The sequence below is a fragment of the Mirounga leonina genome, unplaced genomic scaffold, assembly GCF_011800145.1.
Source record: "Mirounga leonina isolate KUSES-001 unplaced genomic scaffold, KU_Mleo_1.0 Mir_174, whole genome shotgun sequence".
Taxonomy (NCBI): domain Eukaryota; kingdom Metazoa; phylum Chordata; class Mammalia; order Carnivora; family Phocidae; genus Mirounga; species Mirounga leonina.
The window spans coordinates 12,139,565-12,154,142 of NW_023270451.1; the positions used below are offsets into that span (position 1 = coordinate 12,139,565).

The 14,578-nt window shown below is 38.7% G+C and overlaps 1 protein-coding gene and 1 pseudogene across 1 annotated transcript in view; one reads left to right on the forward strand and one right to left on the reverse strand.

Moving 5' to 3' along the window:
• The window catches only part of SEMA3E (semaphorin 3E), a 244,295-nt gene that overhangs the window by 148,271 nt on the left and 81,446 nt on the right, over nt 1-14,578 (reverse strand). The window lies entirely within an intron of this gene.
• LOC118020695 lies at nt 1,160-1,625 on the forward strand (annotated as a pseudogene).

Here is a 14,578-nt window from a genome sequence, read left to right on the forward strand (position 1 = left end):
GTTTCAAGTCCCTCTTTCACCTAAACCAGGATTATTTCACCCCAGGGGAAGTTACCTTCATGTGAAACTTCCTTCTCTTTTCTTATTCTGCTTAACCGAGATATGAATAATTAAAAAGGCAGAAAAGGAAAAGTAGTGAGTTAGTGGCACTGTTGTCAGTCAGATGGCCTAGGCACTGCGGAGGGGTAAGATCCTGGGCTGCCTGCCTTTCCAGCTATGCTGTAGGTCACGGTCCTCAAGAGGAGCTCACTTTCCTTTGTAATATCCACGATGGCATTTCGGGAAGCCTTCTTGCCTCTGGAGTTCTCCTCTTTACCCCAAGTGCTATCAACAATTCAAATATTATTCCACGTAACAAATTCCAAAGGAAGTCAGTGTAGCTCCCCTTTTAAGTCAATGCAAATTTTAGGTAATTTAATGCAGCTTTCAAACTTTTTACACCATGCTCATGGGTAACAAATAGATTTCACTTCACAGCCAATACACACACAGACATAAAACATGTATCTGAAAACAAGGTTTCACAAAACAGTTCGTACCCTTACTACATGCAATACATACACGTTGATATTTCCTGATTTTTTTTTTTTTTTTTGAATTCCAGATCTAAAAAATAAGTAAAGCACTTGGCTGGGCCAATTAAATCACAATCTCTTTAGAGTAAGGAGCAGGTATTAAGTTTTTTAGGACATTCCCCCAGGTGATTCCCATGCGTTAAGTAACTTGGGGACCCACCCTTCCAAAGGGTTTTCAGGTGAATCTCTTAGATTTTTGAGTAATATAATCTTATCATTTGTAAATAAGCTTATATCTTTCCATCTACAATCATACTTTTGTTTCTTGTTTTATTGTACTTCCCAGAACTTTGTAAGATTATTTGAGAGAGAGAGAGAGCGCGCTCCCGCAAGCAAGCAGCAAGCATGGGGGGGGGGGGGGCTGAGGAGGGAATCTTCCAGAAGGCTCCCCCGGAGCGAGAGCCCCACCTGAGGCCCCATCTCGCAACCCTGAGATCGTGACCTGAGCCGAAAACAAGAGGCCAATGCTTAACCGACTGAGCCCCCCAGGCGCCCCCCAGAATGCTTAAAAGAATATGAAAGAGTAATAGAAACGAGCATCTATTTAAAAATAAAACAAAAACTGGCCTTTTTCCGTTGCGGAGCCGCAAGGTGAGAAACTCTTGTCTATGCCTGCAGCCAGGCAGTCCAAGGGACGTCTGCAGTCTAGGCATGTCTTCGGATACGAGAAAACCGCCACACCGTGGCCCACAGCAGACGTGGGAAATGCCTCATCAAAGGGAACCTGAGGCCCCTCATCCAGCCACACTTGCTTCACTAGAAGCTCTGGACCGGTTCTGCTTCTGCGCAAGGAGCTATTCGCAGGTGAGGACCTCCGAGTCTGCGTGAAGCGAGTGCTCACGTGGCCCAGATTTCCACACTCGCCACTTCATCTCATATTGGAGAGTAGCCCATTACCAGCAACGCGTGGATGAGGCTTCCAGGAGATCTGTCAAATCATCCTCATCCAATATGACCAGATCCTGCTGGTAGCTGATCCCCGTTGCTGCTAATCCAGGAAAGTTTGGAGGCCTTGGTGCCCGTGCTTGCTACCAGATATCCTACAAATAAACGCTTCATAATAAACAGTGGCTGGGGAATTTAAGCTTGCACAGATAAATAAAACTCTGATTGTGGTCTATAAATTGATTGCATATTCTATTAAACAGTCACAGTTCACAGTTTGTAAATACACTGATCTAGAACTGGAGTCCGTGAACTACGGCCCCGGGGCCAAATGAAGTCTGCCACCTGTTTTGTAAATAAAGGTGTCCTGGTGCACAACCACACCACGTTTTAATGCATGATCTCTGGCTGCCTTCCTGCCAACGGTGGCAGAATTGAGTAGTTGTGACAGAGGTTGTATGACCCACAAAGTCTAACCTATTTCTTACCTGACTTTACAGAAAGTTGCTCCCCCACCCGCACGCGCCTGGCTAAAGTAAGTATTTTGCCTAAGGTCAGGAAGGGTGGAATTAGGTTAAAAAGCTAAGAGGTTAGAAAAGGAATCAGAATCCGAATTTTGAGTAGTCTTGGATTTCAAACTAGGGACTGGATTTTACTGCAGGAGCCCATGTAGTAGTAAGACTCTTTTCTGATTAACAGTCTCCAGCTGGGTTCTGAAACCCTGAAAATATAGCACGTTAGGCAGGGATGGAATTATATCTTGTTTCGACTGCATTTCTACTCTCCAATAGATCATATTCCCTGTGAATCCACTAACTATGAGCTATGTGCTTCACTCTGTCAAACTCTTGAATTTATAACCTTCCTATTTTTAGATAAAGATTCCTGCCTGAAGTCTCATAACTGAGTTTCATAACTCCAGACCGTATTCAGTGAGCATTAAAGGTAGAGTTCCCTTGTTCTCTAGGGAGCAGTGGTGTTGGGGGTCAACTATGTTTCCTGCCTAAAGCTGTTGTGGTTTTGACAGTACATAAAATAAGCAGCAAGCCCATTAAATTAAAGGTGGTCAAGAGACCAGTAAAAGAAAGTTAATTAATTCATTAAGCTGACATGGTAAACATTTACACTATTCATCTATCTATTAAATATATTTGGCTTTCAGTTATCACAGTAGCCATAGAGTTCTTTTTTTTTTTTTTTAAGATTTTATTTATTTATTTGAGAGAGAGAGAATGAGAGACAGAGAGCATGAGAGGGAGGAGGGTCAGAGGGAGAAGCAGACTCGCTGCCGAGCAGGGAGCCCGATGCGGGACTCGATCCCAGGACTCCAGGATCATGACCTGAGCCGAAGGCAGTCCCTTAACCAACTGAGCCACCCAGGCACCCCAGCCATAGAGTTCTTAAAAGCAACTTCGATTCTATTCACACTTGCTTCAAAGATAGCATTAAAGACCTGTCACTGACCTTGAGAATGCCTAAGGCCACATTGTTCTGATGTTATAATCTAAAGCTGCACTTAACGTATCTTTTCATATTCTAAAAGGTATGGTAAGACATATATGCTTGAGGCAAGAGGTCTCACTTATTTTAATGTTTCATTTTCTTTGCCAGGTGGGTTTTATTAACAGGGAGCGATTAGAAAAATAGATCTTCACAACATGCAGTAGATAAATATATTTAGCTTACAAATAAAGGTCCTATACATGGTTAATGAAAAGACATCTAGGAGAAAAAAAATTCCAAACCTAAATTATAATTAAATTTGCATTATACATAAAGAAAAGGAAGGTGGTTTCCAAGAGAGTGGTTTTGCGTCAAAAGAGAGATGTGAAGAATGCAGAAAGATTAATAAAACCAGGCAGGATCCCATTAATCAAACATCTCCAAGTGGAACAAACGATTTGATTTGAATTTGCCTCTATATACACCAATGATGGAATCTGCTGTTTTTGTGAAGCAGCCAAAATGTCAGCTTGATAAATGGGGTAGTTTTTTCAAAAGTACCTAAGCTGTAGTTTTTTACTATGTTGATGAATGTAATAGTAAAACTAAGATTAATCATTTGTTTAAAAATCTAAATAAAGCTTTGATTACTTTGACTAAGAAGATTTGATTTTTTTAATGAATTGACCAAATAAAAACTTTAAACTGAATGTTTAAGGGATTGAGCATACAGGGAAATAACCACAGCATGAAACGATTTAATCTGGCCAGAAAAACATCTTAGACCAACTAAGACAAATATCTGTTACTAATACCATATTTAGGATTCTGAATAATTGATAACAATTTCTAAAGACAGAGTAATTGCCTATATATTTCCGGTGTGGTATAAACATGGTTGAGGAATGTTTGTTTCTTTTTACCTGAATCACATGAAAAATATGATAAAAATGAATGTCCAAGCCTACCTAAAACAAAAGAAGTAAGCAAATAATCAAAAAAACCAAAAACCAAAACCAAAACCAAAACCAAAACCAAAGCCAAAAACCTGTCAGTTAAGCATCTGACTTTGGCTTGGTCATGATCTCAGGGTTCTGGGATCAAGCCCCATGTCAGGCTCACCACTGAATCTGCTTGTCCCTCTCCCTCTGCTGCTATCCCCCTCGTGCTCTGTCTCTCTCAAATAAATAAATAAAATCTTAAAAAATTGTTTAAAAAACCTTGCTCACTATAAAACAGCTCACTTTTTAAATAACCAGATACACTGAGATAGTTTTGAAAACGCTTGCAAACTTTACAATAACAATTTGAGATTATTGCCAAATGAATATAACTACCTAAAACAAAACAACAGAAACAAACAACAACAAAACAGTATTCCTGGTACCGTTAATAACATCCCCAGTAGGGTGCCTGGGTGGCTCAATTGGTTAAGGGGCTGCCTTCTGCTTAGGTCATGATCCCAGGACCCTGGGATGGAGCCCTGCATGGAGTCCTGCATGGAGCTCCACACTGGGCTCCCTGCTCCCTCTCCCTCTGCCCCTCATGTGAGCACTCTCTTGCTCTCTCTCTCTCAAATAAATAAATAAAATCTTTAAAAAAGCAAAACAAAACAAACAACAACAAAAAACATCCTCAGTGACACTGATCTCACTGGCAACCTAGTAAAGGAATAACTTTTGTTGCTAATTTTATTATAGGTTTTCTGTGAAAATATCCAGTATTTAGTTTCTATTTTATTCAAACTTATACATTGTTACGGACTAAATTTTGTCCCCCCAAAATTCATACATGGAAACCCTAACCCCCCAATGTGTATTTGGAGATAGGGCTTTTGGGAGGTAATTAAGATTAAATGAGCTCGTAAGGGTGGGCCCTAATCCAATAGGACTGGTGGGCTTATAAGAGAGCAAGATCTCTCTCCCCACCTCCTCACCAGGTGAGGACAGAGCAAGAAGGCGGCCAACTAAAAGCAAGGAAAAGAATGCTCACCAGAAACTAAATTTTGATCTTGGACTCCCCAGCCTCCAGAACTGTGAGAAATAAATACATTTCTGTTGCTTAATCTATCCTGCCTATGGTATCTTGTTATAGCAGTCCAAGCTAAAACATCCATGTTCACACTTTTTTTTTTTTTTTAAAGACTTTTATTTGACAGAGAGAGAGAGAGAGAGACAGCGAGAGAGGGAACACAAGCAGGGGGAGTGGGAGAGGGAGAAGCAAGCTTCCCTAAGAGCAGGGAGCCCGATGGAGTGCTCCATCCCAGGACCCCGGGATCATGACCTGAGCTGAAGGCAGACGCCCAAGGACTAAGCCACCCAGGAGCCCCACATGTTCACACTTTAAATAGTCAAGTAATTCTGCAATATTTGTTATGAAAAATAGCCATGCCTCCACATTGCACCTCTCCCTACACTCCAATTCCCAATCATTAGAGCAGCCATTCTTAACTAGGGAAAACCAACCCTCCCTCCACCCCCGATCCTCAGGGGCCATTTGGCAATGTCCTGAGACATTTTGGTTACCGCCAATGGGGGAAAGGAGAGAGGGTTGCTATTGACATCTAGTGGGTAGAGGCCATAATGCTTTCAAACCTTTTGCAATGTTCAGGATACTCTGCACAACCAAGAACCATCTGGCCCAAAATGTCAATAATGCCCAAGTTAGGGGCGCCTGGGTGGCTCAGTCGTTGGGCGTCTGCCTTCGGCTCAGGTCATGATCCCAGGTCCTGGGATCGAGCCCCGCATCGGGCTCCCTGCTCCGCGGGAAGCCTGCTTCTCCCTCTCCTGCTCCCCCTGCTTGTGTTCCCTCTCTCGCTGTGTCTCTCTCTGTCAAATAAATAAATAAAAATCTTTAAAAAAAAAAAAATAATAATGCCCAAGTTGAGGGACACTGATTTATAGGGAGTTGCTTTGAAGCTATAACTTTTTAATGTTTATCTTCAAATCTCTAAATAAGATGGTTGTTTTGCCTTTTCTTTTCTTTTTTAAAATAGTTTTATTAAGGTACAATACCATACAACTGTATATGTATATACATACATATGGTAAGTGTATGATTAAATGGTTTTTTAGTATATTCACAGATGAGTACAATTATAACCACACTCAATTTTAGAACACTTTCATCACCTCGGCAAGAAATCCCATGCCCCATACTCTCTACCACTGCCCCAGCCCTAAACAACCACTAATCTATTTTCTATCAATTTCCCTATTCTTATGAATGGAATCATACAATATGCAGACTTTTTGTGACTGGCTTTTTTCACTTAGCATGTTTGCAAGGTTTATCTAAGTAACAGCATGTGTCACTACTTCATCCTATTGTGTAAATATGCCACATTCTGTTTATCCAGTTCTTCCATTGATGGACATCTGGGATGTTTCCACTTTTTGGCTATTATGGATAATGCTACTATAAACGTATGTGTACAAGTTTCTGTGTGGACATATGCTTTCATTTCTCTTGGGTATATACCCAGAATTGCTGGGTCATATGGTAACTCTGTGCTTAGTCATTTGAGGAGCTGTTAGCTATTTTCCAAAGAAGCTACAATGTACATTTTACATTTCACATTTACATTTTACAACGTAAAATGGTGTGGGTGAGAGATCTGATTCCTGCACATCCTGACCAGCGTTTATCTTTTTGATTCTGGCTATCCTAGCGGGAGTGAAGTATTATCATATCGAAGTTTTAATTTGCATTTCCCTGATGACGAATGATGTTGAGCATCTTTTCATGTGCTTACTGGCCATTTGTATATCTTCCTCGGAGAAATGTCTATTAAGATTTCTATCTGCCTCTCCTACCGCAGCAACCCCCATCATGAACATGCACACATATTGGAAGAGAATACAAACTGTGCTCTTGTTAAATCAATGTTTGTTACCACATTCTTAGATTATTATAACTATATAAACATTTTCAACAGCTGAATCATTTAGTTTCGTATAATGTCATAACTTCCCCCCACAGAATCATTATCTTATTATTTCCTTCTATGTAACTTCTCATTGCCATATCTCAGAAATCTTTCTCAGTTGTTATCAATCTCCTGTCAATACATTAAAATCAATTTTCTCTTCTTGGATAAATATCTTCTGGAGCCATCTGACCTCCTCTAGGTCAGCTACACGAATATTATCTGGGGATCTCTGTTCACAATCACCTGTGAATTCCCTTCCCTCTCTTAAGTTAAAGACTGGTTTCCTGGATCGCCTGACTCTCACTTTCTTGGCATTCTCTCTTGCCCTAGAAGAAGGCATCCTCAATAGCTTCCTGGGCAAGTGTACATGGGAAGCAAAATTGGTGAGAGTTTACTTCATTCTATTCTTCCATTTCACTGATAATTTGGTCAGGAGTAGAATTCAGGATTGGAAATGATTTTACCTCAGAGCTTGGAAGAAAGCAGTTTATTGTCTTCTAGCTTTGTACTGCGATTGGAAAGTCCCACACCATTCTAGGGCACTTGTCCTTTGTATGAAACTGTTCTTGTCTTCTGGAAGTGTGTGGGATCTTCTCTTGATCCCAGTACTTTAAAATTTAATAATTTAATTTGGATATTTTCATCCTTTACACTAGCCTTTCAATTCTAGGAAATATTCTTTGATTACTTTATTCTTTCCTTTTCTTTGTCTCCATCTGCTTGTCTTTCTGTTCTTTTATTGGGATTTCTCTAATCCTATGTCCAACTCACCTACTGATTTTTTTTTCAACTATCAAATATTTAATGTAAAGAACTCTTTTTTGCTCTGATTTTTTAAAAAAAATTTTAAAATATTTATTTATCTGAAGGATAGAGTATGCGCACAAGCACTCAGGCAAGTTGGGGGAGGGCCAGAGGGAGAGGAATAGAGAGAGCCTCAAACCAATTCCCAGCTGAACACAGAGCCCCCTCCTTGGGGCTCAGCCTCATGACACGGAGATTGTGACCTGAGCTGAAATCAAGAGCCCAATGCTTAAATGCCAGAGCCACCCAGGCGCCCCCATCTCTGATTTTTTTTTAAGTTGTTTTGTGACTGCCATGAGTCCTCTTATCTCTGAGGATATCAATGAGTTTATTTATTTATTTATTTATCCATTTATTTATTTTTATTTATCCATCCATCCATTAATTGGTTCAGTATCATTGCTTCCACATAACCTCTTTTTTTGCTAACTTTTTTTAATATAACAATCTAGATTCTTTAATTCGAATTCTTTATTAAGGCCTTTCCTCAAATACTTGGTGAGTCCCATGACTATCTGCTCATATATGAGACTGGGACACAAAAAAGTTGATTAGAAATGCCAGTTGGGTAGGTGGGGCTCTTCAACCATAGGCTTACAGGGTGGTTTTGTTTGGCAACTTTCTAAGAAAGTATAGAATCTTACCTTTGGACTGCTTTCATTCATCACAAGACTTCTAATATTTTTGTTAGGTAGAGCCTACTGTCAGCCTCTGAGAGCCCAGAGGAAAAGTGAGATGGAATTTCAACATACTAGCAAAATTTCTCTTCATCACCAGATTTTTAGAAGTTATCCTTTCTCTCAACTGTGCCTGGTATCCCCCAGCCAGAAAGTCTCTGCTTAGAAGGGAAGGGGAGTCTAATGTTCTAATTGAATTTTTTTTCTAAAGATTTTATTTATTTTTTGGGGGGGAGATTTGTGTTTGGTTTTTTTATTTTTAAGATTTTATTTATTTATTTGAGAGAGAATGAGATAGAGAGAGAGCATGAGAGGGGGGAGGGTCAGAGGGAGAAGCAGACTCGCTGCCGAGCAGGGAGCCCGATGCGGGACTCGATGCGGGACTCGATCCCGGGACTCCAGGATCATGACCTGAGCCGAAGGCAGTCGCTTAACCAACTGAGCCACCCAGGTGCCCCTCTAAAGATTTTATTTATTCGAGAGAGAGAGAGCACAAGCCAAGCCGGGAGAGGGGCAGAAGGAGAGGGAGGAGTAGATTCTCTGCTGAGCAGGGAGCCCGATGTGGGACTCATCCCAGGACCCTGGAATCATGAGCTGAGCTGAAAGCAGATGCTTAACAGACTGAGCCACCCAGGCGCCCGTGTTCTAATTACTTCATAAACAGACTTTCAACAGATCCTCCTATGTTAGCCCCACCTTATCCCAATTTCAGATAAACTGATACTGCTAATTCCTTAACTTTTAGGGTATTCCCTGGTAAATTGAATTTACTCTTTCTTCTTCATTCCAGTTTAGGATTAAGCTTTCTTGATTTGCTCAATCAGTTACCACTTAGCTCTTAGGTTTTCAGCCTCCCAAACATTAACGCTGCTAATTCCTCTCCCATTCTCTTTTCATTATTACTGCCATGTTCCCCACCCTTTTCTCTTTTCCTAATGCCATTCTGACCAAATTTTCCATTGCCATTAACAACATCTGAAGTCTGGTTCAATCAATCACATTTAACAAAAAAGCCTTGTTTCTATTTTTTAAATTAATTTTAACCTCAAAGATGTTGGAGAACAAATTCAATTAGTTATTCTATGAATTTTTTTTGCATAAAAGGATATGAATATCATTTTAGATATAAAATTGTCCATTAGGCTAATTTTTATCTAAATGTTAATCTAGTAAGCCATATGTCAAACAGTCCTGCTGGTCTTTGAATTGTGAATAATCCAATATATTTTATAAAGATATTTTTCTAAGAACATATATGGTCAAAATATATTTAATAATACTTTTTCCTTGGACAGTGTCTTACTCTATGTCTCTAGGATTCATATATGCATTTTAAATATATCATTCTAAAAACATACTACTTTAATAAATAATGTAAATATTAATGTCCTATCAGAAAGCATAATTTGAAATAGCATGTAATAATTCAACCCAAAAAGCAGAAAGAAGATACAAGATTTTTGTTCCTGTCAGATTATATCCATAACTTTTCATCTTATATTTGATCTTATAATCAACTTAAATTCTTGTCTCTCTCACTAGAGACTTGTTTTATAGTCTTGTCTCTTACACTAGACTGTAAATTCCCAATGAGCAAGGTTTAGGTGGTAATTGGTCTGTTTTCATATGTATTTCTGCCTCTAAGCCACTATAACTCATATACAGTAGATACTCAAAAACTTTTTATGAAGTTACCAAATTATAAATTCTGTTATAACCAAATAAATAAAACATGGATGGATTGACTTTGGGTTTGGGGAAACTGAGACAAATAGATGTAAAGCAGTTTGGACAAGTCAACCACAAAGGAAAAAAAAAATCTGTCTTAGATATGGTAGTGAATTTTCATGGATCCTCTGAAATACTGAACTTGTTATTCCAAAAGCAATGATAAGATAAAACTAAATAGATTTCTCTTTGTTTTTTGTTTCTTAGACAAGATAAAAAGCCAAATCCATTAGGGGTTACAAGTATTAAAATACTTTGTGATTCCAAGGAGGCTGCGTATATGTCTGGACTAATGCAAACTCAAGTTTGTATTTTTGATTACTCAATATGGTAAAGTTCCAATTCCTATCATTCTCTTAACAAGCTCCTTTGTAATGGGATGTTTGTGATTTAATGGCTCTAGAAAAATAAGGTGATATATATGTAAAAGTGCTTGCGGGGAATCAACAAGCTAAGACAGTTCTATTGCAACTTAACAGTAAATTGATTCCTCCTGGCAGAAGATGACATAAATGGAAAGAAGTGGGGGAAATTGGTTAAATAAGGCTCTTTTCCAAAGCACATGAATTACTTATTTCCCTGGACTTGTCCTGCATGCCTATAAAATGATGCACTAAACAATGTTGACTTAACAGTTGCGAATAATAGGGGTGCCTAGGTGGCTCACTTATTAAGCGTCTGCCTTCGGCTCAGGTCATGGTCCCAGGGTCCTAGGATCCAGCCCCGCGTCTCAGGCTCCCTGCTCAGCGGGAACCCTTCTTCTCCCTCTCCCACGCCCCCTGCTTGTGTTCCTGCTCTTGCTATCTCTCTGTCAAATAAATAAATAAAATCTTTAAAAAAAAGGAGTTGTGAATAATACTCCCATTTTTTCCGGGCTATAGTGGAAAAAAAAAACACACAAGCTAAAACCTCTATATCAGGATGATGTTTATACCACTCTAGTTTCAAATTGTTCAAATTAAAGTTTAAACTTTAATTACGTCAATAATTCTTTAGTCATTATATTTTCCATTTAACCTTCCTTCTTAAAAATCTTTAAACTGTTGCTTTCTCTTTCTTCTTTCATTGAGTATGATCCTTTTATTTATTTATTTATTTATTTTAGATTTTATTTATTTGACAGAGAGAGACATAGCAAGAGAGGGAACACAAGCAGGTGGAGTGGGAGAGGGAGAAGCAGGCTTCCTGCTGAGCAGGGAGCCTGATGCTGAGCAGGGAGACTGATGCAGGGCTCGATCCCATGACCCTGGGATCATGACCTGAGCCGAAGGCAGACGCTTAACGACTGAGCCACCCCGGCATCCCATGTACGATCCTTTTAGAATAAAGACGTTAACCAAAAAAATCCTATAAAGTACCAATTAAATTATTTCCTAAGACTATATAAGACATTTTGGAAATAGGCACCTGCATAATTGGCTCATAGAAGATACTAACATTTTAAGGGCCTTTAATGGCAGCTGGTTAAAGTATGTTTAAGTGGATTCTACAAAATTCTTTATATTGTTTCCTTCCTTACCTCACCATTTATTAAAAACCCAATTACAGATAATTGAGAACTATAGTGTTTGAACAAATCCAGTGTATGTCCTGTCAAATAATATTCTTTAGAAATGGTGTTACTTCTTCATTCAAGCAGTTACATATATAAATAATCAGTTCTAAACCCCAAGGCGATGACTATTTACTGGTATGATTTCTAGGAGACTACAGAGCTGCATTTGGGGAGGCATGAAAGATTCATTGGTGAGAGAAAGCTTTCTGCTAAGATGTGTTCAGAATTCACTTAGTAATTGCCAGATACTAAGTTCCCACCTGGGTACTCTGTCCTAAGTACTTTACATGCATTATCTTATATACTCATCACAACAACTCAGTATGGTATATACTAATTTTTTTTCATGTTATTCATGGGAAAAGGGAGACTTAGAGTTTACTGCTTATACATAGGTAGAGCTGATATTCTAAGAAAAGTACCTCTGAATCTGAGCCTTGAAGGTGACTTTCTGAAACTAAGGCAGTAGGATCTCCTGCTGTGGTTTCATATATTTATATCCCATCTATGTGAGACTCTTCATCTCACTCCTTTTTAAGATTTTATTTATTTATTTATTTATTTATTTATTTATTTATTTATTTATTTATTTATTTATTTATGTGAGAAAAAGAGAGAGAAGAGAGAGCATAAGCAGAAAGAGAGGCAAAGGGAAAGGGAGATAGAGAATCCTAAGCAGACCCTCCCACTGAGTGAGGAGCCTGATGCAGGGCTCGATCTCACAAAGCATGAGATCATGACCTGAGCCAAAATCAAGAGTGGGAGGTTTAACCAATTGAGCCACCCAGGCACCCCCATCTCACTCCTTTCTAGCTACTTGGGGCAGTTATGTTTTTAAAGCCATGATTCAATAATTTCTTTGACTTGGACAAAAGATGTTAACTGATCAAATTAAAAGTTATACTTTTTTTCCTAATTCACAGGAAAAATTAGGCTACTAGATAAAATCATCTTCAAACTTAAATTGGTGCTAGCTAATAATCCTACCAGTTGAAAAAATTGAGCAAGTATCAAAAATACACTAATAGGAAACTCAGGATCCACTGACCTTTCTAAATCCAACAATTATGACTTGCTGCTCCCGAAATGAATATTTGAAGATGTGCTTTTATTGTACATCATCTACCCCATTTAGTGTTACACATGTTTGGCAATGGGAGCCATAACAGGAAACTCTGCAGGGGGCATTGTCCATTTAGAACTATGTTAATTTGCTAAAATGGCAAATGTTCTTTTTTTTTTTTTAAACCTTTGATGTCAAGATAAACCTCTGGGGCATGGCTTCACCCAGTTTCTAGTCTTATCCATTTTGAGTCCGTCCTTCCATGCTGCAAAGATGTTTATGAGGCCCTCCATAATGACAGTAGTCTCCTTCCAATCTCCAAATATGCTATTGATTTTTCTTGAAAGCTTTTTAAGCCTCTATTAAACCTGTAGTTTTATATCCAATATGATACTCTTCTTAGGCAAAAATTTTTGTTCAACCCTCCTGGATCAAAACAGTTCAAGAAAAATGGAAACAAAAAATGGTAGAAAGACAGACCATAGTGAAGATAATAAACACATGGGCCAGCAAGAGTCAAACTAGGAAAGTACAGTGCAGGGCCAGCTTCTAACAGTTAAGGACCCATGACCGGGCTCCCTTCCCTTTAGTGCAGATAGGCTAGGAGAAAACTCTATGTTAAAACCATTTTCTAGTAATGTAACAGATATATACATAGAAACATTTCTAAGATGACCATTGTTATAATGTATCAACTTTGGATATTGGTTGCTTATATTTTATGTTTTATTTTTTCATTTTAGAAAAAATTCCACATTCAGCCAATGGAATTAACTGCATTAGTATTTTATAAGATGGTTCCATGAAAGAACCAATATTTATAGGGATCTGTAACCTAAACAATTATAGGTTTACTGGATGATTTGATAACTTATGTAGTTGAATACTGGGTATTTGATGGACTATGTTAAAGATGCATTGTTGTATGTGTGTGTTGGGAGGGCAGAAGGAAGGAGAATGTAGTGAGTGCAGGACGAGTGTAGGGTTAGTGGTAGGGTTGGGGTGGGACAGAGGCCGGGAGTGTATCTTCAAAGGGACAGGTGGAGAGGAGTAAGAACTGGCAAGGACGGAGACCAAGACAAAAAAGACCAACATTTCCTGTTATAGTTTTACTCACAACAAGTCTTACATGCATTTCTGTTTTCTCCAGGAGCTCCTTTAGATTTTACTTTTGCCTCCAGATTAGATTTTTATCAGGGCACCTGGGTGGCTCAGTCAGTTAAGCATCTGCCTTCGGCTCAGGTCATGATCCCAGGGTCCTGGGATCGAGCCCCGAGCCTGTGTTGGGCTCCCTATTTGGCAGGGTGCCTGCTTCTGCCCCTCTCATGCTCTCTAAGAAATACCTAGAATCTTAAAAAAAATTAGATTTGTATCAATATCCAATGATGCTCTTTGAAATCACTCTTTATCAGTGTCTCTCAAACTTTTCAATGCTGTTCTCTGAAACCAGGAAAAGATCTCATTGCCATACCAAGGCTCACAGTCCAATGAAGAATAAACCAGTGATAAATTCATACAGTGCACATTCAGTTATATGTGTACATATCTCCTTAGCAATAAAGATATGGCAAGTATGTGTTCAAAACACCAAACACATTAGTTAAATTGTTACTAAATCCTAGGTGAAAATTCTATTGATAGAGATATTTATCTTACTCAAAGTTATTTACACAAAAAGTGCATGACAAAATAAATTGAAAATGAAATTAAGCAAGCATAATGTCTGATTATGAAACAAGAATGGCAGAAATTGAAAACTATAAGCAACCCAAATGAGGCTGTGAGTTGTCCTACCTAAAATTCCCACCACCTGCCCATATGAGTACACCTTAAGTTTGTAAAGAACTAACAAATGTTAACTGGAGCCAAATTTTTTTCCTAGAATACTGAATTAGAGTCCTAATTATATTCCAATTG